Source organism: Mustela putorius, unplaced genomic scaffold (assembly GCF_011764305.1).
Source record: "Mustela putorius furo isolate JIRA1106 unplaced genomic scaffold, ASM1176430v1.1 tig00003898_pilon_pilon_pilon, whole genome shotgun sequence".
NCBI classification, from domain to species: Eukaryota; Metazoa; Chordata; class Mammalia; order Carnivora; family Mustelidae; genus Mustela; species Mustela putorius.
In genome coordinates this window covers 625,731-651,468 of record NW_025422047.1, presented here as the reverse complement: position 1 = coordinate 651,468, position 25,738 = coordinate 625,731, and the positions used below count along the sequence as shown (strand labels likewise).

The following is a 25,738-nucleotide window of genomic DNA, read 5'->3' as shown; positions in this document are numbered from 1 at the left end:
CGAGCCGAAGGCAGACACTTACCCACAAAGTCACCCAGGTGCCCCTTTATCCACCATCTTCAAAAATTTCCTGTGTCCCTTTATACTTCTTCCCCAAACACTTGATCTGCTTTCTGTCACTACAGATTAGTTTGCATTTTCTACTACTTTATACAGAAAGAATCACATAGTATATACTCTTCTTTGGAAGAGGGGTATGGTTTTTTTCACTCAACATAATTATTTTGGGAATCATTCATGCTGTTATATGTATCAACAGTCCATTCCTTTTTACTGCAGAGCAGTACTCTATTGTGTGAGTATATCAAAATTTGTTTTCCATTCATCTGCTGATAGACATTTGGGTTGTTTCCAGTTTTGGCTATTACTAATAAAGCTGCTATGAAGAGTCTTGTACGAGTCGCAGCGTGAACAGATACTTTCATTTCTCTTGGGTAAATACCAAGGAGTGGGATGGGGGTAGGTTTATGTTTAACTATTTAAGAAAACTGCCAAACTTTGAAAAGTTGTATCGTTTTACATTTCCATTAGCAGTGTATGATAGTAAGGAAACACCATTAGTTATTTCTAGTTAAATGGTATTATTATTATCACATCTTTTTTTTTTTTAAGAGTCTTTTAGAGATATATATACATACATCATACAGAAGAAAAGAGATGATGTTTGGGATTTACAGAGTAGGGGAAAATCAATGAAACAAGAAACACTGATAATGGCTGAAGCTGGGTAATTCGGATGGATATTCATTATATCATCCTCTCCACAGGATTAAAAATTTTCATAAAAGAAACAGATCAGACAGCAAATCTTATGTGTGGGCTATATAAACATATATATATAGCAATGTTCTGCAATGATACAATTTAAATGGCATGTCATGTCCTTGCTCTTTGGGTTAGAGGTAGTATTCCCTTTAAAGACTACAGATGCAGTCAACTTTGTCTCAAGAAGAGTCATGTGGGAGTGGGGGTGGGGGAGAGAGAGAAACAAAAACATGTGGGCAGGAAGTCTATGGTCCTGTCCCTCCCTCTGTAACTCCACATCCCTAGATTTGGAGGCAGAAGGAAGTATGCTGCATAAAAGGAAAAAAAAAATCAGAAATAAACATGGATTAGGACGCCTGGGTACCTCAGTTGGTTAAGAGCCTGCCTTCAGCTCAGGCCATGCATAATCTCAAAGTCCTGGGGATACAGCCCCTCATCAGGGCTCCTTGCTTAGTGAGAACCCTGCTTCTCCCTCTGCATGCCGCTCTTCCCTGCTTGTGCTCTGACAAAATCTTTAAAAAATAATAAAAAATAAAATAAACATGGATAACAATGACCTCTCTCACATTAGAGCATCCTAACAAACACTGAATGCTTCCACAGAGGTGAACCACACAGCTGGGGAACAGTAGAGAAACTTTTTTACTTTTTGCTCCCTTTATACAAAATTTTGCCTTTCATACAAGTATTACCTGCTTTAAAAACAAGTCAAATTAAAGTAAAAAAATCACTAGTAATTCGACCACCAATACTATTCTGGTGCTTCTCCTCTCATGCAGTTTAGTTTGTTTGCTTGCTTATGTATGTATTTGACAGAGAGAGACAGGAAGTGAAAGCACAAGTGCGGGGAACTGCAGAGGGAGGGGGAGAAGCAGTCTTCCCACTGAGTAGGAAGCTGGATGCAGGGTTCAATCTGAGGATGCTGGGATCATGACCTGAGCCAAAGGCAGATGCTTAACCAACTGAGCCACCCAGGTGCCCCACCATGCAGTTTAGTTTTATAGCCTGCATTTTGTCATTAACATAGTTTTCCTACATATTAGAAAGTTTTTTTGAAAATGATTTAAATGACAATACTATTTTATCATAAGAATATTTTTATTTTTGAAATATCAGAAAATACTTTTTAGAAAAAGATTTTATTTATTTGACAGAGAGATAGGTCACAAGTAGGCAGAGAGGCAGGCAGAGAGGGGGAAGCAGAGAACCCGGCGTGGGGCTCAATCCCAGGACCCTGAGATCATGACCTGAGCCAAAGGCAGAGGCTTAACCCAGTGAGCCACTCAGGGGCCCATCAGAAAATACTTTAATAGACATATATTTTTGTACAAAATTGATTATTTCCTCTAGATAAGTTCATTATTGGGTCAAAAATATGATTATATTCATATTCAAATATATGATAGAGGCCCTTTCATATAATGTGACTGGGAGTGGTAATTTTTTTATTATTAATCAAAAAGTCATTTAAAATTGAAGACTGATTTGAAACAGAGATGTATACATGTACCTTAAAATAATGCATATGCATCATCTATGATTTCTACATTGGATTTCTTTTTTTTTAATTTATTTTTTATTTTTTATTTTTTCAATTATTTATTTATTTATTTGACAGGCAGAGATTACAAGTAGGCAGAGAGGCAGGCAGAGAGAGAGGAGGAAGCAGGCTCCCCACCGAGCAGAGAGCCCGATGCGGGGCTTGATCCCAGGACCCTGGGATCATGACCCGAGCCGAAGGCAGAGGCTTTAACCCACTGAGCCACCCAGGCGCCCCTCTACATTGGATTTCAAGTGGACCAAGAACTAATGCCACTCACAAAGCACTATCAGTACAAAATTCTTTTTTTTTTTTTTTTAAAGATTTTATCTATTTGACAGAGGGAAAGATCACAAGTAGGAAGAGAAGCAGACAGAAAGAGGTGGGGGAAAGCATACTCCCTGCTGAGCAGGCCTGATGTGGGGCTAGATCCAGGATCCTGGAATCATCACCTGAGCCAAAGGTAGACACTTAACCCACTGAGTCACCCAGGTGCCCCAGTACAAAATTCTAAATGACTATGGTTTTACTTCACATAACTTTAGCTTTGAAAGCTACACCTAAGTTGATACGAAGTTTTTAAGTCACACTTCCCTTCATCTAGTGTATCTAAACCATTGCAATTAGTTTTCATAGAAACAATCATTTTATTATTTTTTTTAAAGATTTTATGTATTTGACAGAGACAGAGAGCAAGAGTATAAGCATGGGGAGTAGCACAGGGAGATGTAGGCTACCCAGTGAGCAGGGAGCCTGATAAATATGGGTTTTGACCCCAGAACTCTGGGACCATGACCTGAGCTGAAGGCAGACACTCAACCAACCCCAAAACAACGCTTTTAAACTTCTATTTTAAACTGCTGCATTTACTGAACTGGGCAACTATGTAAGCCTGGCAAATGGGCAGATCGAAAGCTGCCCTCCAATCCACACTCCTGCAGACAGAGGAGGGCAATAACCACTATCGGCACCCTTGATGATAGAAGATTCTGTATTATGAATTTTTATCCCTGAGAATTTGACAGACAATAAATAAGATTATGTTTTAGTTTGCATCTGAAAGAAGTAATATGAAGTTGTACTTTTCTTAGGTGATTAAACTGAAAGGATGAAGCCGTATGTTGTAACCAGGTGACACAAGTCCTAGAGTCAGATTCCCTGGGTTTGAGTCCCACTTTAACCATTTAATAGTTATGTGACTAAAGGCAAATTACTTAACCTATTTCCAGGGTAGTGTTGTGAGGATTAAATAAAATAATCCATTTGCCACAACGTCTGGCACATGGTTAATCACTCTGTAAATGTTGGCTATCATTAAGTTACACATAAATATCACTGATGAAGCAGAAGGTGCAGAAAAGTATGTTACAGCTTATGTAAAAACAAAATGTGTATGGAAGTGACTGCCTGTATATTCACTGAATATCTCTGAAAGGTTAAACAAGAAGAGAGGGTAGTAAGTATGGCTCGGGGATGAGATGAGAGGGAGACTTTTCCCTTTTGGACTTCTTGAATTTTGTATCAAATGCAAGTATTATCTTTTAACTAAACTAAATGTACTGATAGTGGGGCGCCTGGCTAGCTCAGTTGGTAGAGTGTGATTCTTGATCCTGAGGTTGTGAGTTCAAGCCCCAAGTTGAGTGTAGACATTACTTTAAAAGAAAATCTTTCCCCCTCCCCACCCCCATAATAGACTCTTAACTACAGAGAACAAGCTAAAGGTTACTGGAGAGGAGGTGGGTGGGGGAATGGGTTAAATGAGTGATGGGTATTAAGGAAGACACTTGTGATGAGCACTGAGTGTTCTATATAAGTGATGAATCACTAAATTCTACACCTGAAACTAATATTAAATTGTATGTTAACTGGAAGTCAAATAAAAATGTGATAAAATTATTTTTTACAAAGTTATAAAATGTCTTGATAGTATAATATACCTCTCTTCTTAAATGGCTACACACCTGAATCTTTAGGAAGACTTAGGGCTTCTAAAGCCAAGTAGATGATTATCTTACCATGTTTTGCTAAATATCTTATTCTCTCTGTTAAAATATTACAGTCTTTTTCTGGAAACATTTATAGGGAGGAAAAATACTCTAATCCTTTCTTACAGTCTTCTTAAACTCAGAAATGTACATAAATATATACATATATAAGACAACATCACCTTAAGGATTCCTTCTGATCCCCTGATCAGCTACTAAAGGTACTTCTGATGCTTTCAAGATAGGTAAGACACTATGTATGAAAGGATATTCCAATAGGATATACAACTCCAAAAAAGACAAGGTAATATAAACTAATTTTAATGTGCTCTCTTCATGATTTGGACTAAGGTTATCAATCTATAATACTTGTGCCTAACTTTGAAGTTGTGGGGGGTGGGACGACAACAAAGGGGAGTATACCCTAACACCTTAAAAGAAAGGGTAGACTACCCTTTGAGAATTAAATCAAAAGTAGTTGATGCTAGGGTCCTTTTATAAGAATAGTTTTTAATCCTTCTTACATTCCAACACTTGCAAGGATTACCACATATCCCTATCCATTACAGTGGTTTGTTATCACCATGTCCCCTGGGCTGAAGTCAGAATATATGTTGAAATTTGAAAATGCCCTCTTCTCTTAGGGAACACCCTTTTCCAGCATATGAATCACACACTGCCTTAACGAAGTATAATGAAACCGGTCTAAAACTTAACTGTAACCAAATTAAACATATTGACCTCATTTAAAAAAAAAATGCCCCTCTCAATGTTTCCCCTCAACTCTGAACTCTTATCACCAACTGCCTGTGAGTAGCTCCATGTGGATGTCAGTTCCACAGTCAATAATTCTTGAACTTAACATACTGAAAATAGAATCCTTAATATCCACCCTCTCAAATCTGATCCTTTCAACTGTTCCTAATTCAGTAAATAGAACCACCATCCTCCCAGTTGCTGAAAGCTCCAAAGGATTCATAAATTCCATATCTCCAATCCACTGATTCTGCCTTTTTAATGTATTCCCAAATTATTCATTTCTCTCCATTTCTGTTACCACCATCCTAGACCAAACTACCATCATTTCTCTTTTGGACTGTATCGGTTTCCTCCTAAATCCTCTAGCTACACTGGACTTCTATCCTTCAACATGCCAAGTTCATTTCCATTTTGTGGCCAAACCATTCCTTCTGCTTAAACATTCCTCCTATATACTCCCGGCTTCTACCTCTCAGCTCAGATGTTACCCACCCAAAAGCACTTCCCTGACCACCCAATCAAGAATAACCCCAACCTTACCTCCATTCTCTATACCAGTACCTTGTATTTTCCCCCCCTACAATAGCAACGATCAGTATCTGAAATTAGCTTGCTTATTTGCTAATTATTCATGTCCTCCCATAGACTGTGAGCTCCACTGACAGCAGAAATCATGTTCATTGCATCTAAAAAAGTGCTTGGCACATAACAGATGCTTAATAAACAGCTGATGAATGAAGAAAGACAAAGTCAACCCTGAAAGATAATGGTCAGCTGGGAGTGAGGAGTCACAAAATAGTTAAAAATGTCAGTGGGATGGCTTGGTGGCTCAGTGGGTTAAAACCTCTGCCTTCAGCTCAGGTCATGGTCCCAGGGGTCCTGCGATTGAGCCCCCAAGTCGGGCTCTCTGCTCAGCAGGGAGCCTGCTTCCCTTCCTCTCTCTCTGCCTGCCTCTGCCTACCTGTAATCTCTGTCTGTCAAATAAATAAAATATTTTTTAAAAAAGTCAATGGGAGAGTATCTAACTGTGGTAAAAATTAAAACTGTGCCATATTTCAGTTCTCCTTCCACATATATGGTAAGTTTATACTTGCCCATCATCTTGAAGTTAGGTATGGTCGTATGACTTGCTTTTGCCACTGAAATATAAACAGAAGCCTTTCAGAGCCACTTTGTATGATTCACTACTATCACCATCCCTCTATTGTGGCAACTAGCAACAGGACAGAGATTAAGGTTCCATCTGTCCACATTCCTTAGCAAGGATAACACAGAGCAGAGCCTCCAGATAACTCACATGTAAGATGAATCAAGGAGAAATAAGCCTTTGTTATTTGAAGCCACTGAGATTTGGGGGTTGTTACTGCAAAATAACATAGGCCATCCAGATTGAGAAATCATCCAAACAATGTTGTGGGCTACATAATAATGGAGTCCGTCTCACTAAGTAGTCAACTGATGCCACTGAATATACATAAGTAATTTCCTTCTGATTATTTACTCAGTTTCCAAATAGATCTGCCAACAAGAAGAGAAAAAACTGTTTACATGGAGGTTATGAGTTATTGTCCCTTATGCTATTTTTCATTAAATATTCCCCCAAATAATGAATGCCACCCTATAAAGGGATACCTACCAGTCTTTCCTTACCCGGAAACAGGTGAGAATAACTGTGCTTTTTGTTTATTATCTACAGCAACTATTCAATAATTAAATAGTTACTGAGTTCAGATCATTGTGGAGGAAACAAACTAGAAAAGTAGATGGGATAAAATGCAAAAGTCCCTAGATACTGGGTCAGGAACCTGAACTTTATTTATTTATTTATTTTTAAAGATTTTATTTATTTATTTGACAGAGATCACAAGTACACAGAGAGGCAGGCAGAGAAAGAGGGAGAAGCAGGCTCCCCGCTGAGCAGAGAGCCCAATGCGGGGCTCGATCCTAGGATCCTGGGATCATGACCTGAGCCGAAGGCAGAGGCTTTAACCCACTGAGCCACCCAGGTGCCCCGAACTTTAATTTTCTAGACAAAATACACTTACTGAGAAGCTTTGTATAGAAATTATATGATTAAAAACTATTCTTGGGGCACCTGGCTGGCTCAGTTAGTCAAGTAGGAGGATCTTCATCTCAGGGTTGTGAGTTTGAGCCCCACATTAGGTACAGAGATTACTTAAGTAAACTTTTTTTAATAAAAAAAAAAAACTATTCTTGAAGATTATTTTATATGGCAGTTATAGAAATAGGATGACTAACAGGAGTCCCAAGAGTACTAGTTTCCAACAGCTGTGCCATGAATCCTCCATAGACAAAAGGCCAAATTTTAATCAATCTCTATGATTTATTTTGGCTACAACACTAAACATACTGTTAATGATGGTACTAAGTAGTACAGGAAATAAGCAAGGCCTAAGTTGGTTTTTTTTTAAAGATTTTATTTATTTGGGGGCACCTGGGTGGCTCAGTTGGGTTAAAGCCTCTGCTTTTGGCTCAGGTCATGATCCCAGGGTCCTGGGATCAAGCCCCATGTCAGGCTCTCCGCTCAGCAGGGAGCCTGCTTCCCTTCCTCTCTCTCTGCCTACCTCTCTGCCTACTTATGATCTTCATCAAATAAATAAATAAAATCTTAAAAAAAATATATTTTATTTATTTAAGAGAGAGAGGGTGTGTGTGTGTAGAGGGAGGGGCAGAGGGAGAGGCAGTAGCTGATGCCCCGCTGAACCGAGAGCTAGATGAGGCTGAAGACAGATGCTTAATGATCTGAGCCACTCAAAAGGCCCAGTAAGGCCCAGATTTTTGCAAATAAGAGTAAAAGGCACACTCAAAAGTCAAGGTAGCACTAAAGTAAGATCTGGTAATGGACAAAACTGTATTCTAAGTATGAGGGGCAATCAGGGCAGTAATTACTACAGAGTTCTGAAAGGCAACCAAGTGAGCAACGGATGCTTTACTATCTCTTGGGAGGTATTTTTATATTACAGAAATGACTGGGTTGTAATCAAGTTGGGTTGTATTCGGAGTTCTTTCAAACGACTCAGAGCATCTGTGCAGCACTCCAACAAGCTTGTCTTTCCTCAGCAACAATCCATTCCTTTCATTCAACAAATATTAAGTACATGTTACAGGCTAATTACCATTCTTGGCATTGAGAAAACATGAGTGAACAAAACAATGATCCCTGCCCTACTGCAACTTATATGCTAGTGGCAGTTAAATTCCATTCTAAAATTTCTCCCCCAATCCTATTACACGGGAGTAGTTTTTACAAATGCCATTGGAAGATATCATCTGATTAATGCATGCTAAGATGTGAAAGACTAACAGTCTCACCAGAGATAATTACCCTTGAAAAGTAAATACTTCACAGATTCACAGACTCTTAAAGCTGGGAAGGACCTTGAAGATAATTTCAATTTACAAATGAGATTAAGAGATCTGGCCAAGAACACTCAGTTACCGGTAGGAGAGCAAAACCTGGAACTGTGAGTTCCAGTGTTAGTGTCTTTTCCATGTAATACCAAACGCGTTTTAAGATTATACCAGTGAGAAGAAGAGATGCTAGAATGGGGATTCATGATTCATACATAGGTGATACGTTTCTGGATGACTGTTCAAGGCAAAAAGAATTTCAGGCAGTGTGTAAACTTGAGAGGTGGTTATAGGGGAAGCAAACTGGGGGTCCATTTCAGAAGACTCTTTCCCCCATCTCTATCCTTATAATGCCCCCAGAACAAAGAGAGGAAATACAAAATCTCTCCAAAGTTAATACATACTAGAGAAGATACCTGGACATGAGCACAAAGTAGTAAACACAGCATTTGAATCTAGCAAAGTCAAACTGTAAGTTATCCAAGCTGAAAGTGTACGTTCCCAGTAAAGATACCATTTGTATTCAGTTTAAGGTGGTTTTTTTTCTTTTTAAAATTACTTTCCTAAATACATTTTTCAGAAAGTACCAAATTACTGATATGGGTCATGAGTGTAATGATTGATAAAACGAGGGTGAGGGGGCGCCTGGGTGGCTCAGTGGGTTAAGCCGCTGCCTTCGGCTCAGGTCATGATCTCAGGGTCCTGGGATCGAGTCCCACATCGGGCTCTCTGCTCAGCAGGGGGCCTGCTTCCCTTCCTCTCTCTGTGATCTCTTCCCTTCCTCTCTCCTACTGTGATCTCTCTCTGTCAAATAAAAAACAAAAACAAAAACAAAAATGAGGGTGATGTTATTGTGAGGCACTAGGCTAGCATTTTTAAAGATAATTCCTCTTCCTCCAGAATGGTTACACTCATCTCTTGCTTATAAATTGTACCAATTTATACATTTGAAAACCCAAACTCTCCCTTTAATCTCTCAAAGATTCATGAACAACCAACATGAGCCTTATTCGTATTCTAATAGAAACTATATTTTAAAAAAACTTTCAAGAGAAAAATAAGACATGCTAAGAATGGAAAAATCAGCTTTGTACCACCACCACCACCCCCCCAAAAAAAGAAAAGAGAAGAAAGATTATTGATTTTAAAAATTTTATGAAAAGGGGTGCCTAGGTGGCTCAGTGGGTTAAGTCTCTATCTTCAGCTCAGGTCATGATCTCAGCGTCCTGGGATCAAGCCCCACATCAGGCTCTCTGCTCAGCGGGGAGCCTGCTTCCCCTCTTCTCTCTCTGCCTGCCTCTCTGCCCACTTGTGATCTCTATCAAATAAATAAATAAAATCTTAAAAAAAAAATTCTTCTTTTAGGAGGAATGTAAACTGACAGGAACAAGGATCCTCATTAAAATCTCATTATGGGTGTCTGTGATGGCAGTTTCCATACCTAAGATGAAAATTATTATGAGAAACCCCCCTCAAAAAATTATTATGAGACTTCCAATTTATTTCCGTAGCTCTGCCATTCTTTTAGTTTCTGAGGCTTAAAACCTTGAAGATACCATAGACTTTTGCCCCTATTGTTTTCTATAGTTAGTCAGTCACCATATTCCGTATCTTGCTCAAAATGTCTCTTTTGAATAAAGCAAAAATTCCAATTTCAAAAGTACACACACACAACAAGGCCTGCGACCATTAAAAAGAGCATTTTTCAAGCAATGGGAAATAATCATATGACATTCTGACTTAAAAAAAAGGGGGGGGGGGGCGCCTGGGTGGCTCAATGGGTTAAAGCCTCTGCCTTTGGCTCAGATCATGGTCCAGGGTCCTAGGATCCAGCCCCACCTTGAGCTCTCTACTCAGCAGGGAGCCTCCTTCCTCCTCTGTCTCTGCCTGCCTCTCTGCCTACTTGTGATCTCTGTCAGTCAAATAAATAAAATCTTTTAAAAAAAAAAAAAAAGGCAAAACAATACAAACCCATAGGGGAAAAATGTATAATCCTAGTTTTACAGAAAGGAAAATAATTATCAGCATAAAAAATTTTTGAAAAAAACCACCACACGAAAATGTTAAAACAGTTGTTTTTTTCTGCTCAGGGTGGGGTTGGGAGGTTATAAGTGCTTTTAAATTTTTTCACACTCTCTACATTTCCTTTATTTCTTTATTTCTTGTCATGGAGCTGGAAGTATAATTATTCCAAGTACAGAGTAACCACTCAATAGTTTGAGTGAAACAGACTTAGAACAAAAACAATATATAATGGTATATTTTAAGGAATATATAGGTTTCAAACTGTTCTCTACACTTTGAAGAAATGATACAAAGGAATTAAAACTACAACACAAACATGGAACTTTATGAACTCCATTTATCTTAAAATATCTGCTCAGTGCACAAAACGTAAGTATGGTCAACAAGAGCAGAGAACTGAATTTAATAGTGTGTGAACGTATATATACACAAACACACTTCACATATAATGTATCCCCAGTTGAAGAAGTAAATAAAGAGCTCTGTAAACTAAAAAGACACACATGTAAAGAACGCAGTTAAAGAAGCATAGTTAGGGGGCACCTGGGTGGCTCAGTGGGCTAAAGCTTCTGCCTTCGGCTCAGGTCATGATCCCAGGGTCCTGGGATGGAGTCCCGCATCAGGCTCTCTGCTCAGCAGGGAGCCTGCTACCCTCCCTCTCTCTCTGCCTCCCTGCCTACTTGTGATGGCTGTCTGTCAAATAAATAAATAAATAAATAAATAACCTTAAAAAAAAAAAAAAAAGGCAGCATAGGTAAAAGCATGAAGCCAGCCTGCTTGGGTCCCAAACATAATAGCCGTGTATCCTTGTACGAGTTACTCAACTTCTCTGTGTCTCAGTTTCCTCCTTGTCCAAAAGGGGATAATAGTATCCGTCCCAAAGTAAAGCTCTCAAACAGTGCTTAGCATATAGAAGTCCCAAAAGAAATATTTACCATTGTTATTATTACAATGCTAGCTATTAGCCAAGTAAAAGCCTCAATGTGTAACGTTCTGATTCAAGTCTGAAGCAGGTTCAAACAAAACAGAATAAACCACTGACACAAGTTTAAGCTATTAGGTCGTCTAGGTTCTCAGAACTTTTGCTAGTGCTAAACTGATTACTACACAACTAATATTTGTTCCAGTTTTTTTTTTCTTTTAATCTGTAAAGAAACTGACATAGACACCTCTGTTTCCAAGGAACTTTACAAGCCACAAGAAAACAACCGAACTCTTTGTTATCTCCATATTTAAGCCGATTTAAAAGCGTGGTAAAAGCCTAGGTACTGTTACAGAACAACTTTTCAGAAAATACAATGAGGTTTTTAAAGTTGTAGTCAGCAATTCTTATGCAGTTATGTCAAGTTTTTGTCCGGCTAAACAAAAGCTTATCTGTCAGGGAACCAAGACCCGGCAGAAAATAAGGAAATACCAAGGCCCGGCCTAGGCGGCTCGGGAAAACAGGTCCTTAAACAGATCGCCGCAGACGCGCTCCGTCCTTCCCCTCCCCGGCGTGCAAAAAGCCGGCCCCACCCGCAGATCAATTAAGTGACAGCTGGCCGCGTCTACGCCTCTCCTGACCCGGACCCCAGCCGCCCGGATGCTCCACGCCGTAGCCGGGCAGGGGCTCCAGCTCCCAGGCCGCGGCCTCGCCGCCCCGCCCCCGACCCCGCAGCCCGGCTGCCGCGCTCCGACGAGTGGAGGCCGCCGTGGGGCCTCAGGTGGGCCCAGGGCGCGTCCGGGCGCGACGAGACGCACAGCCTCCGCAGGGCAGCTGCGGGAGCCGGGCTTCCAGAAGCCCGGCCGTCACTTACCCGCGCCTCATGGTAGCGCGGCGCCTCAGCCCAGCTCCGGCACTAACCAACCGCGCTCGGTAGCCCAGATGGTCCCTCGGCTCCCGGGCCGAGCCCCACTCTGTGCCATTCAAACACAGCCGCGCGCGCAGCCCGCCGGGATAGCTTCCCGGGGGGTTGGGTGGGGGGGAAGTGAGGGAGGGCTGGCCGGCCCCGCCCAACGCTGGCTCCGCCCTCCTCGGGTCTCGCAGGATCAAAGGGAGGGGGAGCAGGACGTGTGGCCATCGTGCCCCCTGGTGGCCACGGGCGCGCGCGGTAGTCTTGCTATGGGGCGGCAAGTAGTGACTCTCCAGGAACTGACGATGGACAAGGGGCAAAGAATGACTTTGAGCTAGTAACAGTCTGGTGAGGGAGACCGTGCTTTAAGTGTTGTCCCAGGAGATGAAACAATCTGCTTTAAAAGTATGGGGCGGAGAGAGTTGTATTCATTCAGTCCCACTTAAATGTACTAAGGCAAAGTATTTAAAGTCATGGACCCTAGAGCTATGTGACCTTGGACAAGTCACATAAATTCCTGTGTGCTTTGGTTTGCCCATCTGTAAAATGGAGATTATAATAGTATCTGCCTCACAGGTATGAGGATTAAATGAATTCATACATATGAAATGCTTAGAGGAATGTGTCTGGTATATGGCAAGCACTATACCTTTTGTTAGCTATTATGCTTCAGTTCCTATACGCGTCAGACTCTATGTTAGACTCTGAAGAACACAAGAAATATCTATGATGCAAACCCTATCCTCAGGAAGCAAGCTCAAGCTCTTTGGTGTGGGAAACACTGGAATATGAGGTGAGGGTTGAGTCTGTCCCTCACCTACTTTGAATCACTGAGGAAAATTCTCTTCATCATAGTAGAGGCAGAGTGTACCCATCTTCAAAGGTAAATCACTGTTCAAGGTTAACCAAATTGTGACAGGAGCAAGATTGTCTCTGCTAGGCCTCTCACCTCTTGCAGAAGCCAATCAAGTGGTTCATTTTTGATGAAACATTTCCTTTCTGCAATTACTACATTCCTTGACTTGTTTTTTTTAGCCTCTTTTTTCCTAAACTCTCCAGAGCTTGGGTTGCTTATGTTTGGTTCAACCAGTATCTTTGAGGGCCTACCACGTGCCAGGCTGACACTGTACCAGTTGCCATAGGTAGCCTGGAGGAGCTCATGGTGGCTTGGACAAACAGGAAAAGAGATCATTCCAATACACTGGTGGGTGCGATGATATACTAAATGTTGTATATACTAAATTAGTATATAATACTAAATTAGTATATACTAAATGTTGTGGGAGTTCAGGGCAATGGGAGGCGTGGTAGACAAACTAATCAGAACTAAGATGTCATTAGATGATAACAAACAATAGATTTTTCTTCTCTGGTAACTTAGTGCAAAAAATTAAGTAAAGGTGAAAATTTGGGTCACCACTTGAGTTGGTGGGAGAAATCTTTTAAGATATATTTTGCGTAAGCGATGCCTTTGAGAGCCAAGCACAAGCAGGCACATGCCTATGTGTGGGGCCACACCTGTAACAGGTGGGACTATTGAGAGACTCCAGCAGGGTGCATGAGGGAAGGGAGCAGGAACCCTGGGTTCTAGGGCTGTGCAACACAGAACATTCCTTGAGTTAGACTTCCACTAAGTAGGTGTGCTCTTTTAAAGAAAATAAAAATTCAACGCACATGGGTGAAGTCACTTTTTATCAAGCTATTTCTTCATCACTCTCATCATAAACAGGAATTTCCTGATGACCCACAAAAGGCATCGTGTGGGGCCCTCATCAGAAGAGGACAAAAAGAGTGTAAGACACAGTACTTTACCTCAAGGGAGGCTGGTTGATGAGAGAAGAAAATAACGGAGTCCTAGGACTCCAGGGAATCTGCTGTGTTAACATAGAAGGATCTCAGCTAAAACAAGGCCTCAGGTGGTTTGAAGCCAGAGAAGAATCCCGATATTTGCCTTTATAGAGTTTCTCAGGACACAGTCTCTCAAGCAGTTCGTCCCTAGACTCTGGTTTTGAGGTTATACCAGTGATGAGCAGCCCAGACCCATAGATCTCATGTGGCTGCCAAGTGTCAACATAACTTAAGGTGAAAATAAAGAAATTTGCCTTTGTATTGCTATGTTTGAAATATATACCATTTTAGGGGCTCCTGGGTGGCTCAGTGGGTTAAGCCTCTGCCTTTGGCTCAGGTCATGATCTCAGGGTCCTGGGATCGAGCCCTGAATCGGGCTCTCTGCTCAGCAGGGGGCCTGCTTCTCCCTCTCCCTCTCTGCCAACTTGTGATCTCTCTCTGTCAAATAAATAAATAAAATCTTAAAAAAAATAAAGAAATATATACCATTTTAGTGATGAGAATGCAGGTCAGTTTCCTTCATTGACACTTTTTAGTCGATCAAAATTGAATTTTTTTCCCTTGGAGCCCAGTCAATTTTTTTTTTCCTCTTATAGATAAAAAATGATTTAAGAAAAAAAAAAAGAGGGGCACCTGTCTGGTTCAGTTGGTAGAGCATGCAACTCTTGATCTCATGTTTGTGAGTTCAAGTCCCATATATATATATATATATATATATATATATATATATAGTGCAGTCTATACATACTTTTATTATCCCTCCACCCATCCTTGTCCCTGCTTGCCCTCACCTTGAGCGGTCTTCAAGGGAATTTACTCCCCTGACTATTCCCTCATTCCTTCATTCTAAATACCTTCTCTTCCTTGCATCTAAATGAACTGAAGGCTCAGGCAGCCTTTCTGCCCCCACCCCATCTGCCTTTCTTAGGGGTATGAACGTCATTCAGGGTGTATAGAGTGACACTGACCATAAACACCCATATGAAAAAAGAACTCTCATGCAAAGTCTTATGCCTCCTTCTAACCCCATTGGGGAGGATCATGGGGGAAGATTTAAACCAGGCCTGAGAGGCTGGACAGGATTTTGACAAGCAGGGTACTCTGGACATTTTGGGGGCAGGGGAGGGAGTGCGAAGTAAGTTCTCTCCCAATCTGAGTGAGGGAGGTGGCTCTGCAGAGTATGGAGAGCAATGACTGAAAAGGTATGCAGTCACTTGACAGGTTGTGAAGATCTGGAATGATCAAGCAAAGGTTCTTGGGAAAGAAAAAAAAATCACTAGAAACCCTTAAAAGTCTATTGCACATGCATAAGCACTATTTCCATTTGAATATGGGTTTTTTTCTGGTATTTTACTATGCAAATGTAGCTGTATCTAAGAACAGAAATGAGATTATATCCTACGTACAACTTTGTAAACTGCTCTTTTATGAGAAATATCACATTATATAAGCCAAACCATGCCAATTAATATAAATGTACATAGTAAAAATGGCAGTTAAGGGGCGCCTGGGTGGCCCAGTGGGTTAAGCCTCTGCCTTCTGCTCAGGTCATGATCTCAGGGTCCTGGGATCTGGCTTTCTGCTCAGCAGGGAGCCTGCTCTCCCCTCTCTCTTTCCCTCCCTCTCTGCGTACTTGTTTGTGATCTCTCCCTCTGTCAAATAAGTAAATAAAAATCTTTTTTGAAAAATGGCAGTTAAAAAAAGGCATAGGCATTGAGGGAGAAAGTGATGAAGTTAATTCAGTACTTTAGAAGGATTGCTCTGTCACCGAGTTGTCCCTAGTGGGACAGAGGGAAGACTGACAGCAAGAATGTTAGGTATGAAAGTGTTGTAGTTCAGACCAGAGGTTCAGGAAGCTACAGCTTTTACTGTGGTGTGTGTCATTCTCATCAATGCAGACTGATGCCAGGTCTGATAAAGGACAATGTTTGAAAAGACCTAAATAAAGGACAGCAATGGCTCATCTATTCCTTAAGGAAACACATCCACTGCTCAGCCTCAGAGCCTTTGGAAAAATTCCACTCCCTTGACTTTGGTAGTCAAAGTGAGGAAGTGGGAAGTCAGTCCTTTTTTTTTCTGCTCCTCTCTTGCCCACCTTCCTGTGTAGACTGTAGAAGGAAGGAATGTTATTAGGGAACGTTTCAGGTAAGGCTGTGGCAGTGGAATTTAGCAAATCTTACTTGTAGCTTACCAGATTCAGGATTATTTCAATCACCACCGCAGTACTGATGCCCTTGATGGTGCAGAAGCAGACTGGTTTTTTGTGGGGGAGGGGGAGTTGGAGGGTGGGAGTGGTGGAGATGGTTGATTGGGAGGGGATCCTTCTGTTAAGACAGTTTCGGAAGCAGCTCTCTGTTACACCTCTACAGATGGAAAGCAGGTGAGGATATTCACTATTTATAGATTTTCAAATTTGCATCCCAGGAGACCATTCCCCCCCTTCTCCCAGCAGATTTCCTGCAATCAGGGTACACTGTCATCAAGGAGAAGACGGTGGGGAGCAGCGTGTTAGAGCAGAAAGAACACTAGCTTTGGAGCCAAGCTCATCTCTATCAGAAGCCTGGATCCCTGCTTTTGGGCCCTTTCTACTTCATTTTTATCTGAGCTGCGCAGTGGGGATAATAACATTGTTCTTCTAAGGGTTGTTTGCGAAGTAGGGTAACCTTGGTAAAACATGTCAATAGACTCTAGTGCAGTGATCTCTCTACAAAACACCCCTGTTTACCTGTTCAGTGATTTTTCTGAGAGAAAAATGTATGATTGGGCGCTGCCTTGGAAAGCAGAGCCCTGGAATGACACCAGCTTTAGGAGGGGGGCCAGTGGTGGGAAGACAGACTCACTGTGGTGCTGACGGCCTGGTACTTAGTACATGGCATATGAACCCTATGGCCATATGCAACACAAACCCAGCCGTGCTGTTGCTTAGGGGATTCACGACTACTGGGGCCTCATAACAAACAGGCCTCATGGAGAGGAGTTCAAGGGCTGGGAGCAGGCAGGAAAGCAATGAAATGGGCAGGACAGCAATTATAAGAAAAAAGATAACGTCTATGGAAAGGAGACTTGGGAGAGCAGAGCAGATCCCAGCCTCGAGAGATGAGCTTGGGTTCCTACTCCAAATTAGCTATATTCTTCACAACACTGGTTCTATAAGATGTTGACAGATTGAAAAAAAGGAGGAAAAAAGAAAAAGGAAAAAAAAGGCTTCCTTGGCCACAAAATTTGGTACCTTTGGATTAAACAAATATTAAGTAAATATTTATTTACTGTAGTACTTCTCAGTCTTTAAAATACCAACATCATTTGTAAATCTCTAAAAGAAAGATGTATACAGTGTTGCCCAAACGTACCCAAACTCTCAATCTTTTATAGGGGAGAAAACAAATATTGTAAAGAATGACTCCCATCTAAAAAGAGTAGGGGGACTAACATGGGCCCTGGGGAATGGGGTGTGTCTCCACCTATGGGCTGGGTGGAGAGGAGTGTGGAAGTTGGATGGGTGCCTCAGGATTGGTCAGGGCTGGATGACAGTGACAGAGCCTGAACATCTGGCTAGAGCTATAAAAGATGAATTTAAAAAAAAAAAAACTGAAATAAAGAATAAGCCATAGCTTTTTTTCTTTGCCTTTTTTTAAAATTTTTTTTAAAAAACTTTATTTATTTATTTGACAGACAGAGATCACAAGTAGACGGAAAGGCAGGCAAAGAGAGAGAGGAGGAAGCAGGCTCCCTGCTGAGCAGAGGCTGAACCTGGGCTCTATCCCAGGACCCTGGGAACATGACCCGAGCCAAAGGCAGAGGCTTTAACCCACTGAACCATCCAGGCGCCCCTTTTCTTTGCCTTTTTAAAAAGTGAAAACATGGCAGGACATCTGGGTGGCTCCATCAGTTAAGTGCCTGACTTTGACTTGGGTCACTTGGGGTGGTCTCTTGGTTACTTTGGCTTGGTCTCTTGGGGTTTTGGGGTGGAATCCTGTGTGGGGCTCCATGCTCAGTGGGGAATCTGCTTCAGAATCTCTCCCTCTGCCCCTCTACCCCACTTGTGCTTGCTCTTTTTCTCTCAAATAGATAAATAAAAATCTTAAAAAAAAATAACAAACTATGGCTCTTCATGAAACAGCATGTTATAAAACAGTATGCTAAGTAAGCCTAAATATAAATCAAGAAAGTCTGGAAGAGTCTACATCAAAATGTCCATGGGGAAAAATTTTTTATTTTTGCATGCTACAGTTTGTCATCTATTTTTACTGAACCGTATTTTCCATTTTATATAATAAATGTCCTTCTTTTGTAATTAATTTGTAAAAATCACTTTACTAAATGAACCAATCATAAGTAATTAGGATATTGAACAAAAATTTTGTGCAAATTTTTGAAAATTTAGAGTTTAATTTGAAGCTTTGGTGATATTATTCTATTACTTGTTTTTTTGTTTGTGTGTGTGTTTTTCCACTTACGCTAACCCTGGTTAGCTTGATTCATTTGGATGGACCCCTTTCAGAAAGAAACTTACATCCTTTTCCTACAGCTGTTGTAAAGAAGTATCAGAATCTTGGTGGTTTAAAACAACAGAAATAGAGTCATTCTCAGTTCTGGAGGCCTGAAGACCAAAATCAAGGCATTACAGGGACATGCTCTCTCTGCTGGCTCTAGGGAGGTACCCTTCCTGCCCTCTTCCTAGCTTCTGATCATTCTGGAAGTCATTGGCTTATAGCTGCATCACTCCCATCTCTGTCTCCATTACCACATGGACTTATTCCCTGTGCATCTATGCATCTACCTCTTTTCTTATGAGGACACCAGTCATTGGATTTAGGGCCCACGATCATCCAAAATGACCTCATCTTTCTAACTACATCTGCAAAGACCCTATTTTCAAATAAAGTCACATTCTGGGTTTCTATCTAGATGGATGTCAATTTTGAGGGACATTATTCAATTTACTACAGAAATAATTTAGTCCACAAACCCTTCAAAGTATAAACTGTACATTTTGGAGGGCCTCTTTGAATTTATCAATGTTTTAACCTCTCTGGTAAGCAATCCTAATTACAGGACTCTCCTAGAGAACCATGTTCACAAGTTCCCTAGGGATGTTCACAGCAACATTTTTTGTAATAGTGACAAATGGAAACAACCTAAATGTCCATCGACTAAGGATTGGTTAGGTAACTTATCATACATCCATGCCATGTATACTATATAGCCTTTAAAGGGAGGGAAAACTGAAGGGGAAGAAATCAGAGAGGGAGACAAACCATACGAGACTCTGGACTCCAGGAACCAAACTGAGGGTTACAGAAGGGAGGGGTTGGGGGGATGGGTATTAAGGAGGGCATGTGTTGTCATGAGCCCTGGCTTTTATATGCAAATAATGAGTTGTTGAACACTACATCAAAGATTAATGATGTACTATATACTGGCTAATTGAACATAATAATAAAAAAAAGAAAAAAAAACCAGACAGATATAGAAGGCATCCAAGATAGAGTAAAAATAAATAAATAAGTGAACAGGGTTTAGTGTGTTTCTATTTATACTATAAGTTCCTACAAATTGAACAAGCCTACATTTATGTTTATGTTTTAAGGGATAACTTTGTCTTTCAAATAACAAAAGGTACTTACTGTTCTTCAATTTTTCTGAATCCCACTTCACCCTCGTTATTAGTCCGCTCAGACTGCCATAACAAAATACCATAGATTGGTGGCTTAAACAACAGGAATTTATTTTCTCACTGTTTTGGAGGCTTACAAAGTCTGAGATCAAGGTGCTTGCTGATTCAGTTACTCACAAGAGCTCTCTTTGGTCCATGTGGACTGCACGCGCGGACAGCCACCTTCTCATTGCATCCTCCTGTCAGTAGAGTGAGATAGTGAGCACTCCTGTTTCTTCTTTAAGACAGTAATCCTATTAAGCAAGCACCACCTTCATGACCTCATCTAACCCTAATTATCTCCCAAGGCCCGAGCTCCAAATGTTATCATACTTGGGGTTAGGGCTTCAACGTTTATGATTTGGAGGAACACAATCAGTCCACAACAATCTTCCTTCCAAAAAAATCAGGCCATAAAGCAATGCTTATACCTGAACCAAGAGAGACTTTTAAATATTAGCACATAGGGGGCACCTGGGTGGCTCAGTCAGTTGGGCTCAGTTGGTTTCTGCTCAGGTCATGATCTCAGTGTCCTGAGATCGAGCCCAGTGCTCAGTGTTGTCTGCTTGTCTCTCTCCCCTCTCCCTCTGCTCCTCCCCTGCCCCACTCGCTTGCTTGCTCATGCTCTCTCTCTGGAATAAATAAAATCTTTTTAAAAAATTAGCACACAGGAAAAGTTACCATAAAAGACCTGAATTGGTCATTCAGACACCTGATGTGGAGATAGTTTAGCTCACTTCCAAGATAGCTGAAATCAATCATCAGAATGAATCCAGAGTAACCAAGCTTGAAGAAACATGCTAGGCCATCAGCAATGTATCATTATGACTCATGCCATGGTTGTCATTCTTATCCTTTAATAAGATCTGTGGGAATGGCAGTCCTCCCAGTTTCCTAAGCAAGTGCTTGAGGGATGTGCTATAATGGGAACTTGTTGAAATGGGAATTGCACAACAGCTCTCCTGAAATGAAAAAAAGGTAATTGCTAAGGGAAGAATGGTATTACTAACCATCGTTTTCTTCCAGCGCTGTCTAGTTCATGTCACTGCTGACAGGGGCATTTCATGATACTGCAGAGCCGTAAACCAGAAATTAAAAAAAAAAAAAAGTAATCCGCATAGAAATGATGCAGAAACCCAGCAATAACTAGGGAGGTAATATTACAAAAAAAAAAAAAAAATCCCAAACTTGTTTTTTCACTGAAGGGGTTTTAAATTTCAAACAGACAAAATGGAGGGGAAATGTTTCCTCTCATTAAGACTCTTACTGACAAAAAATAAATTGCTTCTTGAATAAAGTAGTGTAAGGTGGTCCTTTGCAGAAGGCTGTAATAATACTGGAGTCAAATAACACAAATAACTGGGGATTTGCAATGGAAACCCATTTTATGGAAGCTGCCATAAATCTTAGGACCCTTTAGAGCATACTGGAGTAACTGGTTGGACCATGGAGGAGAACTGAACAGAACTATTATAGAGACATTATTAAATGGCATAGGCCAAAATATTAAGATACTATGTATAGAAGCTTTTTTTTCTCGCCCCCTTTAGAGAGATCCATTCTTGCAAATCTGGCTGTTTGAATAGGAAGTTTCTTTTTCTAGGGCACCTGGCTGGCTGGCTCAGTCAGAAGAGCATATGACTTTCAATCTCTGGTTAGAAAGTTTGAGCCCTATGTTGGGCATGGAACCTACTTAAATATTTTTAAAAATAAATAAATAAATAAATAAAAAGAAAATTTCCTTTTTCAAGTTTTAATCCAAATGCAACTGCTCAGAAAATGGCATGAGGTATAGAAATAATCAGATTCTTAGCCCCCTAAAGTGGTGGTGGGGGGTGAGATTCAAAAACAAATACAAAAAGTGTGTAGATGGCCCAAATATAAGTCAGATGAGGCAACTCACATGACCTATGGAACCCTGGTGTGCCTTCTCAGTTTCTTTAATTAAAATCATATTTGCTCAAAGACACAAAGGGGAGTTTGACATTTATTTTTACAAGTTGAGTATTTCCATTACTGTGTAATTCAAATTTAGTCCAGTGGGAGGTATGCCAGGAGGCTGCCTAAACTGATGATTATTTGCTTAGATTACTTTGTGTAAGTTCAAACCTTTTAAAGCAGCAAAATGCTCTGGGTTGGTGGTTCTTGGTTCTTGCTGCACAGTAGATGCCCATGTTCTAACCTGAGCGAATGAATTAGAATTCCCAGGTATCATTCAGTATTTTTAAAGAGCTTGCAAGGTGATTCTCCTGTGAATCCAGAACAGAGAACTATTATCCTTTGAGGTTTGGAAACATACCATGTTATATTACTAACGTTTATACTTCTTCTAAATCCAAAAGTGGTACTTGTACAATGCAGAGAATTAGGAAATATATGGTCAAGCACAATTCAAAAATTATCTGAAATCCCATTACTCCTTTATGTGTTTATAATTTTTTCTAGAAATATATATGAAAGAATAATGTGCAAAATGTTTTTAAAAATATATTTTAGAAATAGAAGCTAACTTTAGAAGTCACTTAGTAGAAGTCTCTCATTTTCTAGATGAAGAAATTAAGGCCGAGTTCCTCACTCACAGTGATACAGTTAGTCCATTTGGAGTCAGGATTACAATCTAGGTTTCCCTTGATTTTTCTTGCAAAACATAATTTATAAAAACAACAACAACAACAAAACAGACCTTGAATCCTTGAGGTTATTTTTTTAAAGATTTTATTTATTTGACAGAGATCACAAGTAGGCAGAGGCAGGCAGAGAAAGGGGGAAGCAGGTTCCCTGCTGAGCAGAGAGCCCGATGTGGGGTTGATCAGGACCCTGAGATCATGATCTGAGCTGAAGGCAGACGCTTAACCCACTGAGCCACCCAGGAGACTCTGAATCTTCGACTTTAACTTTTAAACTTGAAACTCCATTTTTATAAAGGCTCTATTATTTCTTATATTCTAATAATCTTAGAAAAAAAAAAAAACAAGAAGAGCTTTTCAAGAAGTACCTTCATCTTGGGTGCCTGGCTGGCTCAGATGGTTAAGCATCTGCCTTCCGCTCAGGTCATGATCCCAGGGTCCTGGGAACGAGTGCCACATCAGGCTCTCTGCTCAGCGGGGAGCTTGCTTCCTCCTCTCTCTCTGTCTGCCTACGTGTGATCTCTGTCAAATAAATAAATAAAATCTTAAAAAAAAAAAAAAAAAGAAGTACCTTCATCTTTCTGAAAAATTCTAGCCATGCTTAAAGGAAGTTGCCTTCATTGTATTCTATGGAACACTGACTCCATAGGAAGTTAACAGATGTGATAGGGGGGAAAAGCGTGGGGGGAGCTTCTCATTTAGGTGAATGGGAAGCAGAATTAAAGGAGATTCTTTACTGAATCATTTATCAGGTTTTAATGTTCTCTCACTGAGAATCTCTATGGTGTGTGTGCAGAACAGCATCTGTAATTTTTCTTAGATGTGTTTGACCTTGGAATCCTTCTTCAGCTAAGTTCCAATATTCACCTCAGTCTTCATGCTCTTTGGAACATGTTTTAGCAAACAACACTATGAGGGTTCCTAGGATAAAGGAATAAATGACATGTACTGACCTGAGGCCAAAGCAACCTTGATTTGGGTTATAGTTGAAACATTTTTATAGTACATGGGGGAGTACTTTTAAAGGGAAGGAATACATGATTTGAATGACTGACAATGTTTTTAAAAGTGTTCCTTTATAATTTATTTAAGAAGCAGAACAGCTTGAATATAAAAAAAATCGCACGAAAACCATTAATTGGATATAACATATAGTATTCTAAAATGTATTCCCTTCTAATTTTTACATTTTTTCACATAAATCTAATTACAGTATATTGAATTCTGCATCGTATTTACTTTCAATTAATTTACTCACATTCACTAAACATTCAATACATTATGTTCTAGGCAGTGGAATCAAATATAATTAACATGTATTCTAACATCAAGGAATTTAGGACAGAGTGCAGTAAGAGGAGGTAGATACGTGCTCAGAGGATGTCAACAAACACAAACGTAGTGTGATAAGTGCTATTACGCAGATTTCACTGGGACAAAGATTGGCCAGTAGGGTCAAGACCCTTGTGAAATCTGAAATCAGTCTCAAAGTTTCATCAGAGACAACAGATAAAAGCAGAAAAGTAGAATGAAACAGGAAAGCAATCTACAATTTCCGTCTTTCTATGATCAGATAAATAAACATTTTAGAATGTACTGGAAGGGGAAAAGCCTTTTCCATTACTGCCTTATTCAAACAGTCTCTATGAACACAAATCCTTTTAAAGACAAAAAAAAACGTGGGGGTGGAAGCTTCAGCATCTCCAGTTCACCATCACTTTTAAGGGTCCAAACTCATTAACTGGCCCTTTACAACCTTACCTCCCAACCACACTCTCACAGCACTCCTCTTCCCTCACTCTCACACAATCATATCAAATAACTTGGAGCCAAAGGAATTAGGGTTTGAAAATGCAGTACCATTTTCAAACCGCCAATTTAAAAATATTATAAAGCTGGTGAAATGCAAATAGGTGCGATTTTGCTAGCAGGCATTTTAAAATTCCTTTGAAATGTGCATAGTCTTTGATCCGGCAATTGCACTTCTAGTAATTTAACTTAAGGAAATAAGCAAAGATATAGTGTTTATAAACACTTTATAAAAGGAGGGAAAAAACGGGAAACAAATATTCAATAACAGGTTATATTATTATATAGGTATACAACTCAATACGAAATCCAATCACCAGTGCGCCTTTAAAAAAAAAAAAGATTTTATTTATTTATTTATTTATTTGAGAGAGAGTGAAAGAGAGTGCGTGAGCAACAGAAGACCAACAGGAGATGGGAGGGGGGAGGGCAGACAAAGAGGGAGAAGCAGACTCCCCACTGAGCAGGAAGCCCTGCAGAGGGCTCCATCCAGAACCCTGAGATCAAGACCTGAAGGGAAAGGAAGGCTTAACCAACTGAGCCACCCAGGCGCCCCACTAGTGTGAATTTTTTAATTAAAAAAAAAAAAAAAAAGGGACGCCTGGGTGGCTCAGTTGGTTGAGCAGCTGCCTTTGGCTCAGGTCATGATCCCAGCGTCCTGGGATCGAGTCCCACATCGGGCTCCTTGCTCTGCAGGGAGCCTGCTTCTCCCTCTGCCTCTGCCTGCCATTCTGTCTGCCTGTGCTCGCTCTCTCCCTCTCTCTCTCTCTGGTAAATAAATAAAATCTTAAAAAAAAAAAATCATGCATAGGTGGCGGGCACTTCCTTACCTCACAAGCCTCGAAAATAGATAATCTAACTCTTGAAGAGGTTGAAGCGTTAAATATTTAACGTGTCCAAAGTCACACAGTCGAGTAAAAAAGCTAGGATTCAAAAGGAGCCCATTTGATTCTCAAACTCATGAGCCTTCCCACCTCCACACTGCTTCCTAGCTTTGGGGCAGAATGGGTATGGAACTATTTACCTCGCAGGGTTCATGTGACTTAAATACTAAACACAAAGCTCTTGGGACTGGTAGACATTCAGTACTCGGAAGCTACTAAATTACTTGCTCAAGATCACACAAAACCCATGGTGAAACCAGGTTGAAAGATTTGAATCAGGTTCGGCTCAGGTCATGATCCCAGGGTCCTGGGATCGAGCCCTGCATCGGGCTCTCTGCTCAGCAGGGAGCCTGCTTCCTCCTCTCTCTCTCTCTGCCTGCCTCTCTGCCTGCTTGTGATCTCTGTCTGTCAAATAAATAAATTAAATATTTAAAAAAAAAGGTGTCTTTGGCTTCAATTCCTAACCCAGAGTGAGTATGGACTTTCCCACTGTCCCGCAAGCGCACCTCAGAGGTCGGGGAACACACAACAGAAATCCTCACAGAAAAGACGAAGGTAAGTTTGGTCAGATTCTCTCTCCACCCAGCTTCTCCCTCTCCAAGTACTTTCTAGTCCCTCCTCCGCCCGCCAATTTCC

The 25,738-nt window shown here is 40.6% G+C and overlaps 1 protein-coding gene and 1 long non-coding RNA gene across 4 annotated transcripts in view; both read right to left on the bottom strand.

Annotated features, from left to right (window-relative positions):
* The window catches only part of KATNBL1 (katanin regulatory subunit B1 like 1), a 38,812-nt gene extending 26,409 nt beyond the window's left edge, over positions 1-12,403 (bottom strand). Inside the window, exons 1-2 of one of the 3 annotated variants that reach the window (XM_004751021.3) lie at positions 12,243-12,403; positions 6,347-6,567 (exon numbers count right to left, since the gene is read on the bottom strand). The gene's annotated coding sequence lies outside the window, so the exon portion shown is untranslated. Of the gene's footprint in view, positions 1-1,129; positions 1,263-6,346; positions 6,568-12,242 lie in introns of those variants that run through there. The other 2 variants (XM_004751020.3, XM_045067725.1) reach the window with 2 other exon arrangements.
* Positions 12,404-19,829: 7,426 nt separating this feature from the next.
* LOC101678228 lies at positions 19,830-25,737 on the bottom strand. Its single transcript, XR_001179115.2, has 4 exons — positions 25,609-25,737; positions 21,892-22,031; positions 20,793-20,852; positions 19,830-19,982 (listed from the first exon to the last, which is right to left on the bottom strand). It is a non-coding gene; the product is annotated as an uncharacterized LOC101678228 (long non-coding RNA).
* Position 25,738: the final 1 nt, after the last annotated feature.